The sequence below is a fragment of the Littorina saxatilis genome, linkage group LG9 (genome assembly GCF_037325665.1).
Source record: "Littorina saxatilis isolate snail1 linkage group LG9, US_GU_Lsax_2.0, whole genome shotgun sequence".
In the NCBI taxonomy this organism is placed as follows: Eukaryota; Metazoa; Mollusca; class Gastropoda; order Littorinimorpha; family Littorinidae; genus Littorina; species Littorina saxatilis.
Genome location: NC_090253.1, coordinates 59,755,959 through 59,779,114, shown reverse-complemented (window position 1 = coordinate 59,779,114; position 23,156 = coordinate 59,755,959). Strand labels below are relative to the sequence as shown.

At 41.3% G+C, this 23,156-nt stretch overlaps 1 protein-coding gene and 2 long non-coding RNA genes across 5 annotated transcripts in view; 2 read left to right on the top strand and 1 right to left on the bottom strand.

Annotated features, from left to right (window-relative positions):
• LOC138976654 (sulfotransferase 1E1-like) overlaps window positions 1-23,156 on the top strand; it is a 52,351-nt gene that overhangs the window by 17,161 nt on the left and 12,034 nt on the right. Inside the window, exon 1 of one of the 3 annotated variants that reach the window (XM_070349527.1) lies at window positions 620-677. The exons of the other annotated variants lie outside the window; for them this stretch is intronic. The gene's annotated coding sequence lies outside the window, so the exon portion shown is untranslated. Of the gene's footprint in view, window positions 1-619; window positions 678-23,156 lie in introns of those variants that run through there. 3 annotated transcript variants of the gene reach the window in all.
• LOC138976652 (uncharacterized) lies at window positions 4,167-11,183 on the top strand. Its single transcript, XR_011459105.1, has 4 exons — window positions 4,167-4,307; window positions 5,154-5,259; window positions 6,010-6,162; window positions 7,116-11,183. It is a non-coding gene; the product is annotated as an uncharacterized lncRNA (long non-coding RNA).
• LOC138976651 (uncharacterized) overlaps window positions 13,826-23,156 on the bottom strand; it is a 10,899-nt gene continuing 1,568 nt past the window's right edge. Inside the window, exons 2-6 of the long non-coding RNA XR_011459104.1 lie at window positions 22,289-22,357; window positions 21,052-21,145; window positions 19,905-20,075; window positions 19,352-19,451; window positions 13,826-15,760 (exon numbers count right to left, since the gene is read on the bottom strand). This is a non-coding gene — a long non-coding RNA (uncharacterized lncRNA). The remainder of the gene's footprint in view (window positions 15,761-19,351; window positions 19,452-19,904; window positions 20,076-21,051; window positions 21,146-22,288; window positions 22,358-23,156) is intronic.

The window sequence follows — 23,156 nt, the reverse complement described above, 5'->3', positions numbered from 1 at the left end:
ACACAAAAACAGTAAGACGTTGCTAAGTAAAATTGTGTGTGTGTGTGTGACGGTTTGTGGGTGTGTGTGTGGTGGTGTGACGGTGTGTGTGTTTGGGTGTATGTGTGTGTGTTGTGTGGGTGTAGGTTTTTGTTTGTTTTGTGCGTGACTGAGTGTGCCGCGCGTGCATCACGCATTGCATCTTAGTCTGTGTCTGTGTCTGTGCGTGTGATTTAAAGAAAGTATAGACTAACAACAATGTTAGTTGTTACGTTTGCGTGCGTGCCACGTGCGTGCTTCTGGCTGTCGGTTTGTTTATCGGTGTCCAGTGCCCATTTCGTTTTGGTTTTAAACAAAACTGATCATTATTACACCCGTGACACAACTTTCAAAAGGGCGTACTATATTTGGCCGTGAATAAAATTATTTTTATTAGATACATTCCTATATGTTACAACGTTTTCTTTGTACACTCCCGAATTCAGTATAGTGGGTCTCGAAAAGTCGACCCAGAAACTGACTGCAAAAACGTTGAGTGACTGCGACGAGTGGGAGGTCCGTCTATTATAAAAGTATAATCATTATGGATATGATTCATTGGGCACGTATCTAGCAGGCGCGGTAACGACAAACAGCTAACTCATCACCGTGTAGGGCTAAATCAGGATTGGTGGTGTGAATGATCCGTACAACCGTAGGTACAGACAGGAGGTATTACACACCGGTACGACCGAACATAAGGTCTCATAAACTCCTCTTGTGCAGCGGGTTGAAAAGTATACCCTGATCCCTCGGAGATATACCTCCACTCCGGTCTGAACGACCTCACGTGACATGTTATATGGTAGAAAGCATGCTGTCGCTTATTCTCCTTCTGAAGATGAGGTATAACCCTCAGTTCGGTTAGACTGAAACGATGCTCAAGCAGTGGAATTTGTGTGTGGTTTGTTTCAGAGCAAAATGTTATTTTATCCAAACAAGAAGATATTCTCTGCGCACCGCCTTGTTCGGATATCCACAAGTTGACAATGATGTGTGCGAAATAAATAAACAATGAACGAACAAGAACGGACGGACGGACGGGCAGACTGACGGACGGACTGACGGACGGCCCGACGGGCAGATTGAGGGACGGACCGATCGATGGACGGACGAGGGACGGGGGGAGGGGGGGGGGCGGCGGGGGGGGGGGGTGGCGTTACGGGTAACCCCTCCTGATCCGGTCCTGCAGGGTATTCCTTCAACCCTCTGCACAAGAGGAATCTATTGATACAGACTGAAGGACGGACGGACTGACGGACGGACTGATGGACTGACAGACAGACTGTCGGACGACCGTAGGGACGGACATACGGACGGACTAAAAGGACGAAGGAACGAATAAACGAAGGAAATAACGAAGGAACGAAAGAGCGAACGAACCAACCCACGAATGAACGAACGAACGACGAACGACGAGCAACAAACAAACAAACAAACCAACAAATACACAATAAGCAAACATAACAATAATTGTGTGCAATCTGGCCCATTTTCAGGGCATTTGTCAAACGTTTGGAGGAGCCCACAGTTAGGCCTGGGTGGGGGGGGGGGGGGGGGGGTTTGTCCCACCAACAGGAATTGCCCCCCCCCCCTCCTCCCTGTATTGGGCCCTGCACAAGGGAATTTATTGATACGGACTGAACTTGAAGAACGGATTGACTGACGGACCGACGGACTGGACGGACTGACGGACGTACTGAAGGACTGTCGGACGAACTGTCGAACGAACGAACGAACGAACGAACGAACAAACGAACGAACAAACGAACGAACGAACTGACGAACGAACAAACTGACGAACGAACAAACAAACGAACAATTAGCAATGAATACACACATTCGCAGAAAGAAAAAGCAAAAGGTACATTTGTGGAGTCAGTAAGGGGGGTGGGTGGGCTTCCGGAACCCAGGAACCTTGGGAATCCCCCCTGGCCTAGAACACACACACACTGATCGACACTGACACACACACTGACCGTGACACAACAACTTGACGAACGCACACACACACACACAATACACACACACACATCCACACCGGCACACACCGTCACACACACACACACACACACACACGCACGCACACACACACTGTGACACACACCACGTAACACACACACCGGCAATGACACTGACACACACACACGTACCGTACACACTGACGGGCACACTTGCCGGGCACACACACACACACACACACACACACACACACACACACACACAACACAACACATACTGACATAACTCGCAACTGACATAGCAGAGGGGGGTGGTAAGTCATTTGAACGTTTAATTTCTTTTGTCACAAATTTAACTACCCATCAACAATTACAAACCGTTCCTTGTGTTTTTATTTTGAGATAGTTTTGTATTTTAGTCACTGCAGCGAAGGACATCACTCCCGCCACCTTATCTGTATCTTCTTCTGCTTGTTGCCGCAACACGTGGAGACCAGTCCAAATCGTCCAAATGTAGTGGTCATCTGCAGGACGCCGCCGTGCCGTACAGCTTATCCTGGATGGGAGTCGGGATTCGCTTTTTTTGCACTGCCATTGATGCCAAGAACGGAGCACCATGCAGGGTCATTTCAATTTTTCATCCAGGAATGGCACAAGCGAGCAAACCGGCCGATGGTCTTTCGACTACTCCATGGAGACAGCTGTGAAGGTAATACTATTTTTATTCCTACATTTTGTTGACGACAGAGTGCAACGTTTCTAAAATATGATCGGTGCTAACAGAGCAGCAGGAATATACGTGCCCTTGATGACTTGGTCACTTTTCGTTTCACGGTACCAGTAAAGTCGATCGAACCCCCCCCCCCCCCCCTTCCTTTTAGGACCTAACAAATCTGAAAAAATCAGGTCTTGAAAGGAAGAAGTCTTGAGATAAGAGTAAATATAGAGAGGTTGTGGACAGACCAATCTGAGAAAACAGGGTCTTAAAAGGGAGGGAGTCTTTAATCAGGGATATTAAAAGTGTTGTTCCACTGTACTAACCAAAAAGAGGGGATACTGTTTGATGTTACTGTAAAGACTTACAGTACTTACACTGTTCTCGCTCCGATTGCCAGTGTTTGTACTTTGTAACAGATTGTATGACCGGCACGGTTGGCCTTGTGGTAAGGCGCCCGCCCCGTGATCGGGAGGTCGTGGGTTCGAACCCCGGCCGGTCATACCTAAGACCTTTAAAATTGGCAATCTAGTGGCTGCTCCGCCTGGCGTCTGGCATTATGGGGTTAGTGCTAGGACTGGTTGGTCCGGTGTCAGAATAATGTGACTGGGTGAGACACGAAGCCTGTGCTGCGACTTCTGTCTTGTGTGTGGCGCACGTTTTAATGTCAAAGCAGCACCGCCCTGATATGGCCCTTCGTGTCGACTGGGCGTTAGCAAACAAACAAACAGATTGTATCCTGAAATTTAGCACTCCATGTGTTAACAATTTCCACTTCCAGGTCTGTAGTGTGCAAACGTGTTGTCACTGTTACAGCTGAAATGAACTAACAAGAATACTAGTCTGATGTACATAAAATATGGGAGAGGTTTGGGGTCGGGGGTGGATGGCAAGCATAACATTGATAAATGACTATAGTTTTGCAGTGGTTTGCTCTCTTGTACTATGAGTGTTAACAGCAATTGTTTATAATTTGTTACTCAACTTACTGTAAGGACTATTACTATTAGCTTTTCTCAGCAACTGCAAACAATTGTGACTTAATTGCAAGAGCGCTTCATTAAACATTGGGACACTTCTTTTGGTTTTTTAATGGCTATAGTGTAGAAACTAGAAATGCTGAGATACATTAATGTAGTCATGAACAACAGCAACAACAAAAACAAGAACATGTTTTGAATTCTGATAGCTAATGAAACTGACAGCTTGATTAGAATTATGTAGTTTTTGCAATTGCTGACTGAGTTGCATCCTTTGGTTTTACCTTGCATTGATTATCACCTTTGCTGACAATTGACTCATTGAGTGCAGTATTGAGTAACGTATAGTTATTTTATTTCAAGTTAACTTCTGGCTCTGCATGGTGTTAATCCTACTCAAACTTAGTCAAAGTAAGGTATCATTATTTATGAATAATGTGAAGTTGAACTTGAAGATACAAATTAATGAGAAAGTTTGTGTATTTTTCTGTACACTCTTGCTATTTACTGTTTCAGTGCTGAACCATTTGCTTGAATGCTTGATCAGATGATGACAGAGTGACACCTGGTGGTACCCAATAAAACTGCCTTTGCTGCTATAAAGTCTACAAGAAATTTCTACAATTCAGAACAGTAAGTGCATGAGGTTCCATTTTAAGCTGTCAAGAGTAAATCTCAGGAATAGATTAGAAGATTTAGTTATGTCACACGTCTTGCTTTCTTGACTTTTCTCACACTCTCTTGTCAGACTCAGAGAGTGCATGATTGTACATTTTTTTTACAGTAATTTTTTATGTTCCTAATTGGAAAACAAATGTGTCATAATCTTAGTGTTTAGGATTACTATATGGCAGAGAGAATCATGGAAATGATTGGGTGATGGGGTGTGTCGCTGGTGTGCAAGAGGGTGGGTGGGTGTGGAGAGAGTAGTGATGGTAGTCAACTACTAACTAAAAGATTACTGATTGCATACATTTAGTGTTTATTGATTTGGAGGGTGGGGGAGGAAGGCAAGCAGTATTATTACATGTGTATGGGTATACTAGTTGTGCATGTTCCAAATGGGGGTGGAGGTTGCATGGCAAGCAATAGCTCAGTCGGTATAGTGGCCTTGAAACCGGTTGTGGGGATTTATTTCTCAGAATTGACGTTGTGCAGACTCTGCTTGGTTTCTGAATAGCTTATTAAGCCTGTGACTGTGTGCATACATAAAGATCTCAAGTTCACAGTTTTCAGGGCTTGGAATTAATGGAAACATCAACACACATGTAGGAAAAACTCAAAAAAAGGAGGGGGGGGGGGGGGGGAGTTTGGTCCCACGGTAGTGTTTGAATGAAAGCAATCTTACTTTTTAAGAGGGTAATCTTGCAGGACTATGATTCTTACATTGGTAGTTGACTAGTGTAGTTGTGGTTTTGTACTAGTGAGGAATGTCATCTATGTCATGTGATTTCTTGCTTCTTCTTTTTGTGTGTGCAGCTAAAGATGTTGGACCTTGCCTACAGCCTAGTTTTGCATAGATCTCCAACACCGTGGCTTTACTCTGAGACACCACAGAAAACACAGCCTTTTCTGCTGCTGAAAGGTAAACATTAGGTTAAATTTGTGTTTGTTTTGATTTGTATGTTTTCCTTTTGTAGTCTATGGCAGGAGATTTGTGCAGGTGTACAAATGGTAGAGGTGTCAGAGGAAATGTCCACTTGTTACTTGTCTCTATATCAGTATATATGTATCACAAATACGCATCAAATGTACTGGTAGAGACCACATGGACAATTTCAAGCACTTTTCTGCCAGGGGTAGGGTCAGCTATGTAAGAATCATGTCTTACTCTGTTCATGCAAAAATAAGGTTCTGCATTTGAATGAGTTTGAATCAGGCACCTGTGTTTTTGCTCTTGTTTGTGCCCTCTTGTGAACTGTTAACTTATGAACAACCACCCCAGCAAGCAACTCTTTACTGTTCTGAGCACAACAGAAGGGCGCATGGTCTGGGCATATGGATGGTAAACACATCTCATGCACAAGTACAGGCCTGAAAGTGGCGAGTATTTTCAATTACTCGCCATGGCGAGTAAAAATCATGTAAATGGTGAGTAGAAATGTTAATCTACTCCCCACATGCGAGTAAAGTTGATAAAACAAATGGTTGTTTTGACGAGTAAAGTTTCAGTAAATTATGAGAAGTACATGTACTAGCAGTGCTTCATTTTGTGGACTTTCAGTGCTGAAGTATGATTGTGTGGATTGATCATTTTGTATTCTGTTATTCAGATTGCCACTTGCTTTCTTTTACATATATTTACAAGATGGTGGCTGATTTGTGTGTGTTGCAGAACACAGGTCCATGAATAAAAGAACCCAGCTGGTATTCTTCATTCATGGAAAATGAAAGGAAATTTATCAGCCAGGATTCGCCACTCACTCTGCTAAGGGGGAACCCCGGTCAGCCCTACAGTGGATGAACAGCTTGGTCCTTGGAGGGAAAGGTAACTACTGCAGCACTTTAGAAGGGGTCTATGTCGACCAACAGTGGCTGTATTCCCTGTATGTTAATTTCCTGTACATATACAGGGAATATACTTCCGTTAGACGCCATGGAGTTACTTCAAGCTTACGAAAGTGAAAGTGATTCAATGGACGAGAGTACCAGCGAGGAAAACATAATACCAGGCTGTTGGGGGTGGGGGTGCAGATGTTTCTTTAACTAAATCCGTTTTGATAAACGGTCGAAGCATGTTTTGCTTGACTGGATGCCGCACGCGAATTCAGGATTTTAAATAGATTCTCCTATCTAACCGCAGTCACGCGCTTGGCGCAAGATTGTACGATATTATACTTCTTTACAGAAAATCCAACTGTATTCCCGGTACACAGGGAAAACACCTATGGCTATGGGGAATACACCTTCTTTTGGTCGACATAGACCCCTTCAACCTTACAATATGTGAATGTGTAGAATATTATGCTTTTGCTTAAAGCTTGTTACATATGACTAAGACAGAAATGTTAATCATTCCTTTGGTGCAAATCATAAAAAGAACAATAGCGATCTGATGTACTGTGGATCAATCGAGGAAAAGGTGTGTATGACCTAGAAGAAACTGGTTTTGAAAGTGCTGAGGATGGATGGAACATTGATGCAATATTATTTACTACATTGAACCTGGGTTTCAAACTGAAGTGCTTTTTTATGCTTCTTGTTATATATATGGTCTCGATTGACTCCTGTGTTCAAGAGACTGTAAACAACCATAAACAATCTTGTGTTGTTATGTGGTGGTGGTTTTGCTGTTGTCTAGCATCTACCCGTAATTGGCTTTATCAAATGCACCAGAAACGAGCATGAGTTTGTCGGATTAGTGAACTGTTTGAAAAACTTTAATGTATTTGTGGTTGACAGGTTGTTATTATTTCTATATTGTGTTCTTCTTTTTCTCAGGTGGGCTGTCTTCTGAAACATATGAATCGGGAGCGTCACATCTTTCTTCCTGAGACATCCCCTCTTGAAAATGGTGTGGCGTTTAGCTGAATGGAAACGTGGCAGTGTCCTGTTTTTCATAGCTTCGATGCGCGAAGTTGGGGATTTCAGCAGAGAATTTATTGATTGATTAATTAATTAGTTATTTAAGCTCACCTCACTCCTTAGTGTTATTTAGGGGGATGGGGGGGGGGGGGGGGGTTGGTGTTGGCCTGGATCTTGTTAGTGAACTTTCTTTCTGGCAACTCGCATCAGAAATTCCAGGTTTGCTTTCAAGGCAATAGACGGTTTTTGAAAATAATTCTGTTAGGATTATCAGCAGTCCGGAGGTGTAAAAATCCCTGTACTGCAGTCAGGTTTTTCAAAACATCTCGAGCACGCTCTACGCCTCTGACGGGCTGTATCCCACAATCGGGACAAACGACCAACTTGGATGTGTATGCCATGCGCACAATATGATACCCCTTGCCTTTAAAAATCAGCGGTCACGAGTTCATCAGAGTTCAGAATTTGTTGTGTAAAAGATAGCCGCTGTCAGCTAGCCATTCGTGGCTCAGGTGATTATATTTAATACAAATTTAAAAAAAGGTTTCTTATGTAGCGCACGCCGCACAGCATACACATCACAGTCAGTCGCTTGTCCTGATCGCAGGATAGCGTGAAACATGCTCCGGGAGACTGCCAATAATCCTTACATAGTTATTTAAAGAAATTGTGTATTGGTACAGCATGTTATGCATGTACTAAGATAGCTATTTGTTAATATTTGGTAGATATTTATGGTGGTGTCCCGAATTGCTCCCTCCCAATTTGCCCCATCCCATATGGTCCCCAATTATTCTTGCATTTTGCTGTGAGTAACATAACGTGTGCAAAGGCATTTGTCTGAAGCGCATTTCCAAAAAGACCCCCCGCGGGTTAGGGGGAAGAATTTACCCGATGCTCCCCAGCATGTCGTAAGAGGCGACTAACGGATTCTGTTTCTCCTTTTACCCTTGTTAAGTGTTTCTTAGATAGTCAATGTTTGTACAGATTTTAGTCAAGCAGTATGTAAGAAATGTTAAGTCCTTTGTACTGGAAACTTGCATTCTCCCAGTAAGGTAGTATATTGTACTATGTTGCAAGCCCCTGGAGCATTTTTTTTATTAGTGCTTTTGTGAACAAGAAACAATTAACAAGTGGCTCTATCCCATCTCCCCCCCTTTCCCTGTCGCGATATAACCTTCGTTAAACACCAATTAAAGAAAGAATTTCCAAAAAGCATAGTTACCATTTGTTTTTTTAAATCTGAATCCGTGACTGTTGTTCTTGAATTCTCTTTCGTTTAGGTTTCCAAAAATGCTGATATAAAGGGGAAGGATAGTTGAAACTGTAACCGTTTACATTTTGCTCCCAGATTTGCAGTTGTTGTTTTTACTAGGAGTTTGGACGGGCTCGGTGTTCTTGTGGATAAGACATCGGCCTCCTATTCAGAAGGTCATGAGTCAAAATCGCGGCCGCCTGGTAGGTTAAAGGTGGAAAATTTTCTGATCTCCAAGGTCATTGCTTATGTGCAGACCTGCTAGTGCCTTATCCTCCTTCGTGTGTACACGCAAGCACAAGACCAAGTGCGCACGGAAAAGATCCTGTAACCCATGTCAGAGTTTGGTGGGTTATAGAAACACAAAAATACCCTGCATGCTTCCCCCGAAAGCGGCGTATGGCTGCCTGAATGGTGGGGTAAAAACGGTCATACACGTAAAAATCCACTCGTGCAAATTTGTGAGTGAACGTGGGAGTTTCAGCCCATGAGCGAAGAAGAAGAAGAACTATGAGTTTTACTCTTTTAAAAAAATGATTTTCAAATTCGAAGATTGCCACAACAGTAGTCTATCTCATCCGACTTGAACCCTTCAGACTCCCTGTACATGTACTTGCAGTTTAAACTCATATTTTGTCTGAGAATAGTTTTCAAATGCAAAGTCCTTCAGAAAAACTGCGAGATAAAAATCTGGAGTGCTAATATCGTGTTGGTGTATCGTGTCAGTGGCCGAGTGGTAACGCACTTGCGCTCGGAAGCGAGAGGTTGCGAGTTCGACCCTGGGTCAGGGCGTTAGCAATTTTCTGCCCCCTTTCCTAACCTAGGTGGTGGGTTCAAGTCTTTCGGATGAGACGAAAAACCGAGGTCCCTTCGTGTACACTACATTGGGGTGTGCACGTTAAAGATCCCACGATTGACAAAAGGGTCTTTCCTGGCAAAATTGTATAGGCATAGATAAATTTTCATAAAAATGTCCACCAAAATACCCGTGTGACTTGGAATAATAGGCCGTGAAAAGCAGGATATGCGCCGAAATGGCTGCGATCTGCTGGCCGATGTGAATGCGTGATGTATTGTGTAAAACAATATTCCATCTCGCACGGCATAAATAAATCCCTGTGCCTTGAATATGTGCGCGATATAAATTGCATAAAATAAAATTAAAATAAAATCCCCGAGCTTAGAACTGTACCCACAGAATACGCGCAATATAAGCCTCATATTGATTGGTATGTAAGAAATGTTAAAGTCCTTTGTACTGGAAACTTGCATTCTCCCAGTAAGGTAGTATATTGTACTACGTTGCAAGCCCCTGGAGCAATTTTTAGATTAGTGCTTTTGTGAACAAGAAACAATTAACAAGTGGCTCTATCCCATCCCCCATCCCCCCCCCCCCCCCCCCTCTTTCCCCGTCGCGATATAACCTTGAACGGTTGAAAACGACGTTAAACACCAAATATAGAAAGAAAGAATAATCTTTGAACAGCATTTGGTTGGAAAATGAAAGTCTTCACAAAGCTATCTTCTTCTATTTGTGTGGGTTAATAAATAGGATTTAACATAACAATGTGGTACTGGTATGGGTTTTGTAAAGTGATTACTCAACTTCTGTGAATTGTACCTTCGTGGTGATCATGCTACACACTGGGTAATTCAAGCACAGAAAATAATATTTCTTAATAATTTGGCCTTATAAATGTACTCCGTGACTGTATTTGTATATGGTGAAAAGGAGAAGATATAAAATTTGTGAAATAGGACTTCGTATTTGGTTTTGTCATAATGAATTTGTTGTTTGTGTGTGTGTGTGTGTGTGTGTGTGTGTGTGTGTGTGTGTGTGTGAGCATGCATGCATGCTTATGTGTGAGTGCACAATTGTGTGTGTGTATTAATCCAGCAGAAACAGCTTCTCTTCCATACATTTGAATCATTTATATTGATACCACATGGAGACTATTCTGAACACACAAGCGTGGTTTTCTCTCTACAGTGCTTTTCCTAAAGTTAAATATTGAATTTTTGAATTTAAAAGTTTTTGGCACACCACTTTAAGATAATGCTCAAGGAAAATAAATAGTCTTCTTTTTTCATTAACGCTTTTTCTCACAGTGATGTGTCAATATCTCAGACGCAAATCCAGAGTCATGCACCGTTTTATGCTTGGGAAGCGCACTATACTCACTTTGGTAACGGTCACTGTTAGAAACATGCATACCAATCAATCAATTAAGCGAAAATGAATGATAAGATTCGATTATGTTCTTCTTTTTGTGCACAGGCGGTTATATACAAACGTGCATAGTGTCAAAAGAAATCACACACACACACACACACACACACACACTGAAAGTATGAAGAAGCCCCTCCAACTTTTGGTTGAGTTTGACTGCATTACCTTGAGGAGACTGACGACACTTCACAATGGAAAAAATAATAACTTTTACATTTCAGTGATTTGTTTTAAGTACAAAAGTACAAGTGAAAGTAGAAATAAATTAATGTGACACTATCCCGTAATCACATATCAGGGTCAACTATAATCAGTCCATTGGTTTACAAAACTTTATTCAATTTGTTATCATGACAGAAACAATGCATTGTTTTTTTAAGATAACTCAAGCATAAATGCTTATTTTAAGTCATCCTGGTATGTACATAACAAAGTTTAGCATGATGGCGGACTAGATACATTTACTCATTTCAGACAACGAAAACAAACAGACAAACCTGATGCGCAAGCAATCAAAAAATGGAGGGGGTGGTAGTACAGAACTTGGTGGGGGTAAAAACAAGAAACAAAAAGAAATGGGGTACGAGAGAACAGAATTCAGCATAAGGGGGAAAAAAAAAGGACGACGAAGACTTGGAGCGCCAGAAATGTTGGAAGAGTGGGTCACGTCACAATAATATTAAATGCACAGAAGACACACACGCAAAGTTAATACATTTTGGTGATCGGCGAAAATGGCACTAAATTACATAACGATTGGGCCATAATCGATAAGTCGAAACAAGGACACAAAACACGAGAGAAATTACGAAGAACAATTGGTCAGGCAGCATTTGTCTCATGACAGTGTCAAATGAACATTATGAATAAAATGTAGAGGCTCATGTACGGAACATGCCTGTTTGTCTTAATAAATTCTTGTACAGTTATGAATATGGTCTGATTGACATTCCGGGAATATTGCGGGATGCCTTTCAATAATATTTCAATGAACTTATAATCAGTTATCAATTGACAATAATCGTACATCTCTACACAAGGGTCAATGCAACAAATAGTGCTCAGCAGTCTCCCTTGGGTAACCGCACTCACATTTGGGGCATTCCTTGAGGTGCCACTGACATAAATCAAAATTCAAATCACTCATACCAATACGCAGTCTGCAATTATGGACTTTTTCAAATCTATCTCCAAAATAATAATGACATGGTACTTTAAAATCAACGTTGATTGCAGTAAAGTAATTGACTGACAATTAGGGTTGTATGTGGGGTGCCTAAAATTTGAACTTTTCTTATTCCCGAATATTTTTTGTGGGCGCAGAAGCACGGGGCAAATGGTATTGTTTTTTTCTGGAGGGGGATCAGACAATATAAAACCAATTAGAGGCCGAGTTGCCTGACAGAAAGGCCAATTCTAGCCCCAGTCCATGCCGGTTACATGTAATTAGCTATGCACACATTTGAGATCGATACCCAACCTTACTGAGCATCAGTTCTTTGCGTTATTTTAATTTTCTTGTTTTTCTTTAAAATAAAAAAGGGAATGGTTTTATTGATGTCATTTTATTATGTCATTATCTAGTCAGCATAAATGACTTTTGTGGATACAGGAGAAAGTGTTAAAATGTGAAGATTTCAAGTGTGGTTTGTGGTCATCTGCTCAGTTGACCACTTAAAATGTTGTTTCATTTGATGATACGTTTTGTTTGGTGTTCCCGCTTGAATGTGACAGTAAGTTGTACAATGTTACTCTGTGTGTGTGTGTGTGTGTGTGTGTGTGTGTGTGTCATGTGTGTGTGTGTGTGTGTGTGTGCGTGCGTGAGTGTGTTTGTGTGTGTTGGTGTGTGTGTGTGTTTGGTAACCGGCTTTGTACAGCGGGACCACCTTATTTTGTCATGTATTTTTATTCATTCTGGAGCTTTATTAAATAAACTGCCCATTTCAATCACAACTCTGGTCTGGTCTTATTGTCAGTGTTGCATAAATGATTGTATGTGAGCTTGTGAACATACAAAGAAAAAAGAAAGAATCATTCTGTGTCGAAATATCTTGACTAAAAATCAGGCGGAAGACTACACCTGTTGCATTTCCTATTATGCTCAGGCAATTATAACTGAGGGCGGAAGCGACAATGATTCGTTTTCCCCCCAGATAACATTAATTTGTAGAGACGGAAAAGGAACACGCACATTCTGGAACTGATTTGTGTAAATAACTGAGAGGGTGTTTTGTCTGTTTTGTGAAACGGTCCTCACACATTTGCAAAGTTCCACAGTTAGGCAGCTGAATTAAAGCATTACATAATGCATAGTGTAAACTCTAGGCCTACTTCAAGGTCTTATTACTTCAAGATGCATACACGTGCTGTTGTATCTGTTAGTGCTTGCCGGACCGTGACCAGTGCTGATTAAAATGGCTTAGATTGTTACTAATTTGAAACTACAGTATGTCCTTTTTACGCGTTGTGGCAACTGAATTTTGTTGGTACCGATGATTTATACAAAGACTTTTATCACAGGTTTCTTCCATATCAAACATTTATACTTACCTTCAAGTTCGAGTTTACCTTTACTTTCACGAGGAGAGTCTGTGTGTGTGTGTGTGTGTGTGTGTGTGTGTGTGTGTGTGTGTGTGTGTGTGTGCACGCTTAAATATTCTTGATTTTTGAACATAAGCAGTTTATCTGTCATGGAGTTGTGTGTGTTTTCATGTCTGCGTGTTCTTTTCCCCCTCCTTCCTCCTCTCGGCAGTCCGGCTTCAGTCATTTTATTCCTCCCCTCAAAGCAGAAAGCAGCATTGTGTTAATGTTCAGAACTTTGCCAGGTTTTTTGTTTGTTTGTTGTGCTTCTTTAATTTAGGTTTGTTGTTTGTTTAAAACACTCAAACATACGCACACATTCACACGCACACTTTTACTTTTTAAGTTATAATAAGTATTGCATTCAGCCACGGTTTTTTTTCTCAGTTGATATTCTGATTTTTGCCATTTTTTTGTGTAATTTGTTTTTGTTGTGCTTGTTTGATGTAGGTTTGGTGTTGTTTGTCGTTGTTTGTTTAACACACACTCAAACACACACTAACCAGACACACACACACACCACCACCACCACCACCACTACAAGAATAGGTTTACACTCACTTTTTCCTCCACGTTTTAATTTTGGCAATATCATTAACCCAGGATTGCAAAGCAGGGATCATTTGTCAATTTCATAACAACGTACATACAATTTCAGCTGGTCACTTCAATAAAATGTGCATCATCACAGGTTTCTGCTGGAATGACAGTGTCTTATCTGTCAACACAAAATACACACACACAAAATGAGTGTGATGCTGTATGCCTCCTAACAGATCCTAACTTCACCCTCCAAACCTCCCTGCAGATGTATGTTCTGTGCACAAAAATAACCTTTTAAAATATACAAAATGCAAACGACATTTCTACATTTGTAGTTGTGCTGCAGACCTGTTTACCCCCATAAGTGTTTTGGAGTAATGCTCAGCCCCAAAAATAGTAATCCTGGTACAAAAATAGTAATCATCCAGCATTCGTCGCCAATTACAACGCACATGACAACTGTGTCTGCGAAACGCAATCATGCACATATATCCATCATTCACAAACAAAACACATCAAGTCAGTTTTTGTAGTCATCATAATGTCAAAGAAGATTACATCAAAAGCACATGCATCACTGATTTTTTTTCGTTTGCTCGTAGTAGGCCTTTTTCAGTGTGTCAAGAGCTTCTCTACTGTACTTGCGCTTGCTGAAGGTACTGAACTTGTCAAATTCAGGTGCACGGAGCCCCTGGGGCTTTTAGTCATACCTCAGGCAGCTATCTGTTAGAAGAACTACCAAGTTTCATTGACTTGCACCCAAAGAGTCAAGAACTGCGATTTTTTTACGAATCAATTTTGTACTCGGACCCGGCTGGTCTTGACCTATTTTTGGATCTAAATTTAGATCAGGTAGATCACCACATCATGCACAAAAAGACACGTCACTAGCAAACTATGTCAGACATCATCATGAGTTTGTATAAAACAAAATGGAGGCCGGAATCACTCAGTTGAATCGAACTCCGACCAAACACCACGTAATAACTAGGTTAATTTATGCACTCGCGTGAACAAGAAACTGTCGAGCTTCACAGATGTCGTCGTTGGGTAGTTTTGGGTTTGTTTTACTACCATAGGAGGATTTTTGAACTGTAAATGCACTCAGCTGCAACAAAAACGCAAAACGAAGGCTGTAAGCTGCACTGTGCCTTTAAGTAGCTCAACACAATGATCGCAGCCCAGGGTGCTAACACAGTTTGGAAGGTCAAGGTTTTATAGTATGCTTCACTAACGGGATCTTATAAAAAAGCTAAAACATTTACCACTGAAGAAAAACCATCTCTGAACAATTCAAAATTGTCACACTACTAGTTTTACATTTTAAGGATCTTGCCTAGTGCACATCTTTTTATTATGAAACATTTGTATTGTAAACAAAAGAAAACACAATGTCTTGTGATCTGTAAATGTTAATACAGGGAACTTTATACATTGTTCAAGTGAAGTACTGTACAGCCTATTTAGCTTGTTCATTTTCTCCCTATAATCTGCTACAATTCAATAAACTGCTGTAAACGTGTGTGCCCTTAAAGTAGATTTATGTCCTTCTGTGTGGGCACCTTCTTCTTCTTCTTCCTCTTCAGTGTTCAGTGTTTGCATTTGGATGTGTGCTCTCTGGCCAAGTCTTGTTGCACAGGGGTACGGGTGGCAAGAAAAGGCCACCCTCTCAGAACGTGTTGCAGAGTCTGTTCTTCCTACCCTAGCCACAGTCGCACGCTGTAGGTGCAAAACCTATCCTTTTGATGTGTACCTTCAGACAGCAGTGTTCTGTGCAAAGGCGAAAGATGGCTGTCTGTTCTGCGTGAGTAAGATGGGGCTATGGTCTTGAATGAGCTGGTAGCTGTCTGTCTTAAAAAAAAAAAAAATAGACATCAAAGAAGCTGCAGCACCAGCCAAGTGTTGACTGTTTTCTTTATGCGTAACCTGGTCCTGGCAGTAGCTGTTGTCCATCTGTAAACAAGCAAGATCATTATTATAATATATTGATGGTGTATTTGTTTTACCCAAAAGACGATTAAAATAACATTTAATTTTTGTTTTAGTTATGTGGCATACATGCAGTGGAACGATCATATCTTGTGGTATCTTCCCTCTGAGAAAAAAACTACTATTCAAAATGTACTTTTACATACTTTTTTGTTAACTTAGGCTTTTGAAGATCCACATCCAATCCTGCCACAATGTAGGCACAATCATAGGCTAAAATTGTCAGGGTTATTTACCATCGAACTGTCCTCAACATTCTATGCTGACACACACACATGCACACACACACTGGCACAGACACATAACTTGACTTCACTTTGGAAGGTTATGTGATGCTTAAATCATTTGTCTTGCCACTAGTTCATCACAAGTAACCACTGTGTTTATTGCTGGTATGTGCTTAAATGGAGGGATAGTCTTATCCCATGGTAAAATTTTTTTTTTTTAAAAAAAGCCTGGCAGGTGATGTGAGATGTGAGCCAAACTGTGTTCACGAAAAGCAGCCGGCCTTTAATAACACAAAGCTGCCTCTGTACACAATTCTGCTTTTACACATGCTATCCCTTAACTTGGATTCATACCAAAAATCAAGCCTGGTTTCATAGGAAACAGTCAGAATGTTGATTCAGCATTTAGAATGATAATCTTATTTCATGTACACGCCTTGGCAAATCTGACAATTAAGTAAGCAGAAGTTTTCTTCACGGACGGATTTGCTCATTTTATTATGTAGCAATGCACTTCACTTGGTCACATACACCCCCCCCCCCCCCTCTGTGCACAGTGATAGTTTTAAACAAAGAATTCTGTAAACACAGGGGTGGTCAAATACACCCCCCCTTCCCTCTGTGCACAGTGATAGTTTTAAACAAGGAATTCTGTAAACACAGGGGTGGTCAAATACACCCCCCCCCCTTCCCTCTGTGCACAGTGATAGTTTTAAACAAGGAATTCTGTAAACACAGGGGTGGTCAAATACACCCCCCCCCCTTCCCTCTGTGCACAGTGATAGTTTTAAACAAGGAATTCTGTAAACACAGGGGTGGTCAAATACACCCCCCCTTCCCTCTGTGCACAGTGATAGTTTTAAACAAGGAATTCTGTAAACACAGGGGTGGTCAAATACACCCCCCCCCCTTCCCTCTGTGCACAGTGATAGTTTTAAACAAGGAATTCTGTAAACACAGGGGTGGTCAAATACACCCCCCCTTCCCTCTGTGCACAGTGATACTTTTAAACAAGGAATTCTGTAAACACAGGGGTTGTCAAATACACCCCCCCCCTTCCCTCTGTGCACAGTGATAGTTTTAAACAAGGAATTCTGTAAACACACGGGTGGTCAAATACACCCCCCCCCCCCTTCCCTCTGTGCACAGTGATAGTTTTAAACAAGGAATTCTGTAAACACAGGGGTGGTCAAATACACCCCCCCCCCCTTCCCTCTGTGCACAGTAATAGTTTTAAACAAGGAATTCTGCTGTAAACACAGGGGTGGTCAAATCCACCCCCCCCCCCTTCTCTCTGTGCACAGTGATAGTTTTAAACAAGGAATTCTGTAAACACAGGGGTGGTCAAATACACCCCCCCCCCTTCCCTCTGTGCACAGTGATAGTTTTAAACAAGGAATTCTATAAACACAGGGGTGGTCAAATACACCCCCCCCCCTTCCCTCTGTGCACAGTGATAGTTTTAAACAAGGAATTCTGTAAACACAGGGGTGGTCAAATACACCCCCCCCCCTCTTCCCTCTGTGCACAATGATAGTTTTAAACAAGGAATTCTGTAAACACAGGGGTGGTCAAATACACCCCCCCTTCCCTCTGTGCACAGTGATAGTTTTAAACAAGGAATTCTGTAAACACAGGGGTGGTCAACTACACCCCCCCCCCCCTTCCCTCTGTGCACAATGATAGTTTTAAACAAGGAATTCTGTAAACACAGGGGTGGTCAAATACACCCCCCCCTTCCCTCTGTGCACAGTGATAGTTTTAAACAAGGAATTCTGTAAACACAGGGGTGGGACTCTCTTGTGATGAAAAAAGAGGAAATCCCTTTTTTTCCAGGGGGTTCGGGGGCATGTTACCCCGAATTTTGGTTAAATGGTACATTAAAATCTGTGCAATCTGACAAAAAAGACATTCTCCACACTCCCCAACCTCCCCCCCCCCCCCCCCCCCCCCCTCAAAATTACTATTAGTTATCAGGAGTTTTCAGTCAGCACAATTTAACTCTCAAGCCTCCAGTGTTCTGTTTCATCTCCACGTCTCTCCAAATCATTCAGTCAACAAGTCATAGATATTGTAATGAAATGTGACGCGGAAAAATAGATTACTCCAGCAGAATTCGTAAGTTGTGTCCGCGGAAATCCGCGGAAAAGCCCCACCCCTGAAACAGCACTACTCACTGCATGGTGCCTTTCCCAGAAATAAATTCATCAAAAAATGTCAACTCACAACAGCAAGAGTCAGTGTGTCGATTGTTCATATGTGACAAAGTTGAGGGATGAGCTTATCCTATGTTAAAGCCTGGCCAGAACTGAGACGGTGACGAGAAGTAGTGTGCCTATAATGACACAATGCTTTCTTCGTAAGCAATTAGATTCAACATCTCAGATCTGGTCAGGCCTATACAAATGCCATCTCTCAACTTGGTCCATACAAAAATCATGAACCTGGCTTAATTCTGTACAGAGTGGGAATTTGTTTTTCTCTTTTTCGAAATCCAAAATAAGCAAAATCAGGTCTTAAAATCAATCAATCAATATGAGGCTTATATCGCGCGTATTCCGTGGTTACAGTTCTAAGAGCAGGGATTTATTTTATCTTTTTATTTTATGCAATTTATATCGTGCACATATTCAAGGCGCAGGGATTTATTTATGCCGTGTGAGATGGAATTTTTTTTACACAATACATCACGCATTCACATCGGCCAGCAGATCGCAGCCATTTCAGCGCATATCCTACTTTTCACGGCCTATTATTCCAAGTCACACGGGTATTTTGGTGGACATTTTTATATATGCCTATACAATTTTGCCAGGAAAGACCCTTTTGTCAATCGTGAGATCTTTAACGTGCACACCCCAATGTAGTGTACATGAAGGGACCTCGGTTTTTCGTCTCATCCGAAAGACTAGCACTTGAACCCACCACCTAGGTTAGGAAAGGAGGGAGAAAATTGCTAACGCCCTGACCCAGGGTCGAACTCGCAACCTCTCGCTTCCGAGCGCAATTGCGTTACCACTCGGCCACCCAGTCCAAGTCCAAATGGAGCAAGTCTTAAAATGGGAGTGAATTTACAGATGTTATGAACAAGAAGTCTGCGAAAACAGGGTCATTAATAGGAAGGAGTCTTAGATTGGGGTGTCTTAAAAGGGGCAGGGGTGGAGGCCACTGTAATGACCATGAAATAATCAAAATAATACTATCAGTCATCTTATTCTCTACCAAATTTCTAGAGGTCAAGACAATGATACAGATTATTTACTTGTGTCACTGTTAGTGTCATTCTATGAATAACAGACCGATAGAAAGAGAGCTCTGTGTCTTGTACCTGGGTTCGTGCTCAGTTGCTTGAAAATTGACTTGTCAGAGGTTCTTCTTCAGCCTTACACCAGCCTACAGCGGTAGCTTCTACTTCACCAAACTTTGTTCTGAAACAAAATAAATAAAACACATCTTCAGGGTCAAGCATATGTATCAAATCATGATCACACAATTAAACCTTCTTCTTTGGTCAGTACTATTGAAGATTTGTTAATTGTTTCTTGTTCACAAAAGCACTAATCAAAAAATTGCTCCAGGGGCCTGCAACGCAGTACAATATATTACCTTACTGGGAGAATGCAAGTTTCCAGTACAAAGGACTTAACATTTCTTACATACTGCTTGACTAAAATCTTTACAAACATTGACTATATTCTATACAAGAAACACTTAACAAGGGTAAAAGGAGAAACAGAATCCGTTAGTCGCCTCTTACGACATGCTGGGGAGCATCGGGTAAATTCTTCCCCCTAACCCGCGGGGGGTTGTACAAGATAATGAAATAGAGTGAATTTTGAAGTGCATTCATAATTAAAGCCCAATCATGTGGTTTAACCTACCTAGTCTTGAAAAGCCTGTCCGAGGAAACAGATCAAGCACCCTTCCGCAGACCTTCCTGACGGAAGAGTCTTGGTTGTAACCGCTCACTTTCTAAAGTAGTCCATAAGCAGTTCCATGTGCCTATGTTATCACTGTAACCAGCTCCTTTGTGTACCTGTGATCTGGATGAGCTGCAACACATAAAACTTTCATATGAACACTATGTCAAGTATACCAGTTAGCATCCATCAAACACTGACTGACTGAGGAGCATCACAAGATCTGTTCTAAGGAGGTAACAACTATTGTCACAAAGTGTTTATGATACAGCTGCAGGCACATGGCACTGAGTGGTCAATTGGTGAGGGGGGGGGGGGGGGGCAGAAGTTCTGCTCAGTCTTGTCTGCTGATACTACACTTTGTGGTGGTGTAAGGCAGGGAATCACACCCCAACCACTGGCCCCGCCCACCTGGTGTCGAGTGCCTGTGGATACATCAGTCCCAGTCATGGCTGGCCCCCGGTTGACAACTGCCATGTACGTCATGTACGGGTACATTTACTTTGCAGTACAGATTAGTTTTCAATAGCAATGACATCATGGACGCACACCTGCCCAACGCAGACAAGGACAGCAAAATCAGGGACCAAACGTGATAAAGAGTAACTAATCGTCACAAACATCAAAATGCTTTGCATTTCTTGACCAGATAACAATCATTTCTGGGCAATTGAAGATTATTATTCCACCTACAGGCTATCACCCCCATGGCTGTTACTTGTAACACATTTCATTTCTTAAAATATGTTTTGTAAAGTAATACTGTAGTTAATAGATTTCTCTGAAAGGCACATTCCTTCTCATGAAAACAATTTGGCTCACCGTCTAAGATCTGGTCAGGCTTTAAAATGGGATAAGACATGATCTCTTAACTTGTTCACATACCCACAATGAACGGTCTGGTTGCTCTCTGCGCCAAGTGCGATTGTGTTATGAATAAATGCTGTAAAAGCTACAACTGTACTAGCTCATTTAAAAAAAAAATCACAAAATGTCACTTCACCACAGCAAGCAAACAGTGTGTTTATTTCTGGTATAGAACAGACACACACATACACACACACACACACATACACCAAAGCAACACAAAAGCCCAAAACATGCCTACCATCTAAATGAGGAATCCAGTTCCAACTGTCTTCTGCCAATATAACACTGCCAGAGACACCATGGTGTAGAAAGTCAGTTTAAAGAGAGACTACCTGAAAGAAAAATGATACAATAATAATAAAACACCCAGTGCAATAGACATATTTGCTCGTTAAAGGCTTACTTTACCATGTAAAAACATTTTGCTTCACAGTCTCAGATCTTGTCAGGCTTTTACTTGGGATAAGATCATCCCTCTACTTGGACGAATAGCAACATAGATCAGCTTGAATGCTCTCTGTGCAGAGTGGTTTTTGTTTGTTTGTTAAAGAATTAGTTTTGTTAGCTACACTGGTACCTTTTTGTGAAAATATTTCATCACACATTTTAACTCACCACAGCAAGCAGTCACTGAATATATAATTTTTTTGTATGTGGCCAAGATGAGGGATTCCATGTTAAAGCATAGCCACATTATACTGTAGTGACAAGGCAAGTGGGCCTTTAAATTGTAAACTGATATATTGTGCATTTTGACTTCTTCATAAATTATAACCCTGATGCAGGCAGTCATCAGTACATGTAGTGGTTTAGTCCCTTGAATGAGAAAAGAATGACTTTGCAAGAAAGAAACTCGGAGTCAAAGTCAAAATACCCTTTAAATTACATTTACAAACTATAGATTCCACAGGGTTTGAAGTTAGAAAGCTCTGAAAATAACTCTGCTATTTGAAATTGACTAATAGTATTAACTTATACCGCCATACATGATACACATGTACAGACAAATGAACTAAGGCTTGTGAAGATCCATAATCCTGCTACACAAAGACACAATCATTCAGAGGTTGAAATTGCCAGGGTCATTTTCCATCCCCATGTAGCCTGGATTTAATTACTGGCATGTTTTTCAGTTAAAGAGATGTGTCACTCAGAATGACAGGAGATGGTTCACTCAATGCAGAGCATAATATAACATTGATTTCTTCATGCCATCTGATTTGCAGTTGAATTCACAGGGCGAGAAAAATTCTAGACTGTCCTCAACATTCTATGCTGACTGTAAATTGTAATTATATAATACATCCACCCTAGCTAACTGGTACACTAATCACTTGCTCTGGCTTACTTCTTTTTCCAACATAATAAATCTGTTATTTGTACTTTAGCCTTTTGTGGTAAAATATTCTCATTACCACCAGTTGCACTCACAAGCTATTGCACTAGTGTATTTTGGAAATGATCAAAGGACTTACTTGTGTTCTACAACAGCACCATGTCAGTGTTGCGGGAAGAATGAGGCAGGGCTTGGTAATAACTGAGACCTGCAAGTAAACAGAACATATTTAGAATCCCAGCATGTGTTATAATTTGTGTATATTTATATTATAAGGTCTTACATTGCAATAACAAACACACACACACACATGCACACACTCATTCAATGTGCTCTATGTGCTAAGAATAAGAGTGATTGTTTAATGAATTAACGCTGAAGAAGCTACTACAGTCGAACTCGCTTAAGACGAATCACTGGGGATCGGAAAAAAAGTTCGTCTTAACCAAAATTCGTATTAAGAAAATTGATCGATTTTTATTTTATTTTTTTTTATTTTTTTTTTTTAAGTCTTGTACATTTTATGGTGTTTCAATTTGTTTCTTTCGCAACTTTCATGCTGCTTCGCGTTTAGACAATAAAGTGACATATTCAGGTACATGTTCATGTGTGTCTCATGTTGAGTGATGATTGTTGAGTTTGAGTGAGAACACAGATGTTTCATCCAGTTGTTACGTTTTTGGTCACACACACGCGCACACACTGACACTGTCCACATTCGCGGTGTTCCTATCATTTGTCCGGAATCACTTACCTTGGCGACGGGTAGCAAACCTTGGCCAATTTAGTTTTTTGTTTTTTTGTTGCAACATGATGTTCAAATCCAAATCGAAAGCACTGACTGACTGATAAACTATCGCGAACCGGCGAACGCAAACGTTGAGAGTGTGGTTTCCCTTGTCCAAGGGAAACCACTCTGGCATCTATATTTTTTGGAAATGGCTTCCGTTCGATGTTTCGTTTTTGGTATTCGCGAAGGAAATAAACGTCAGTCAGTCATTCATGTT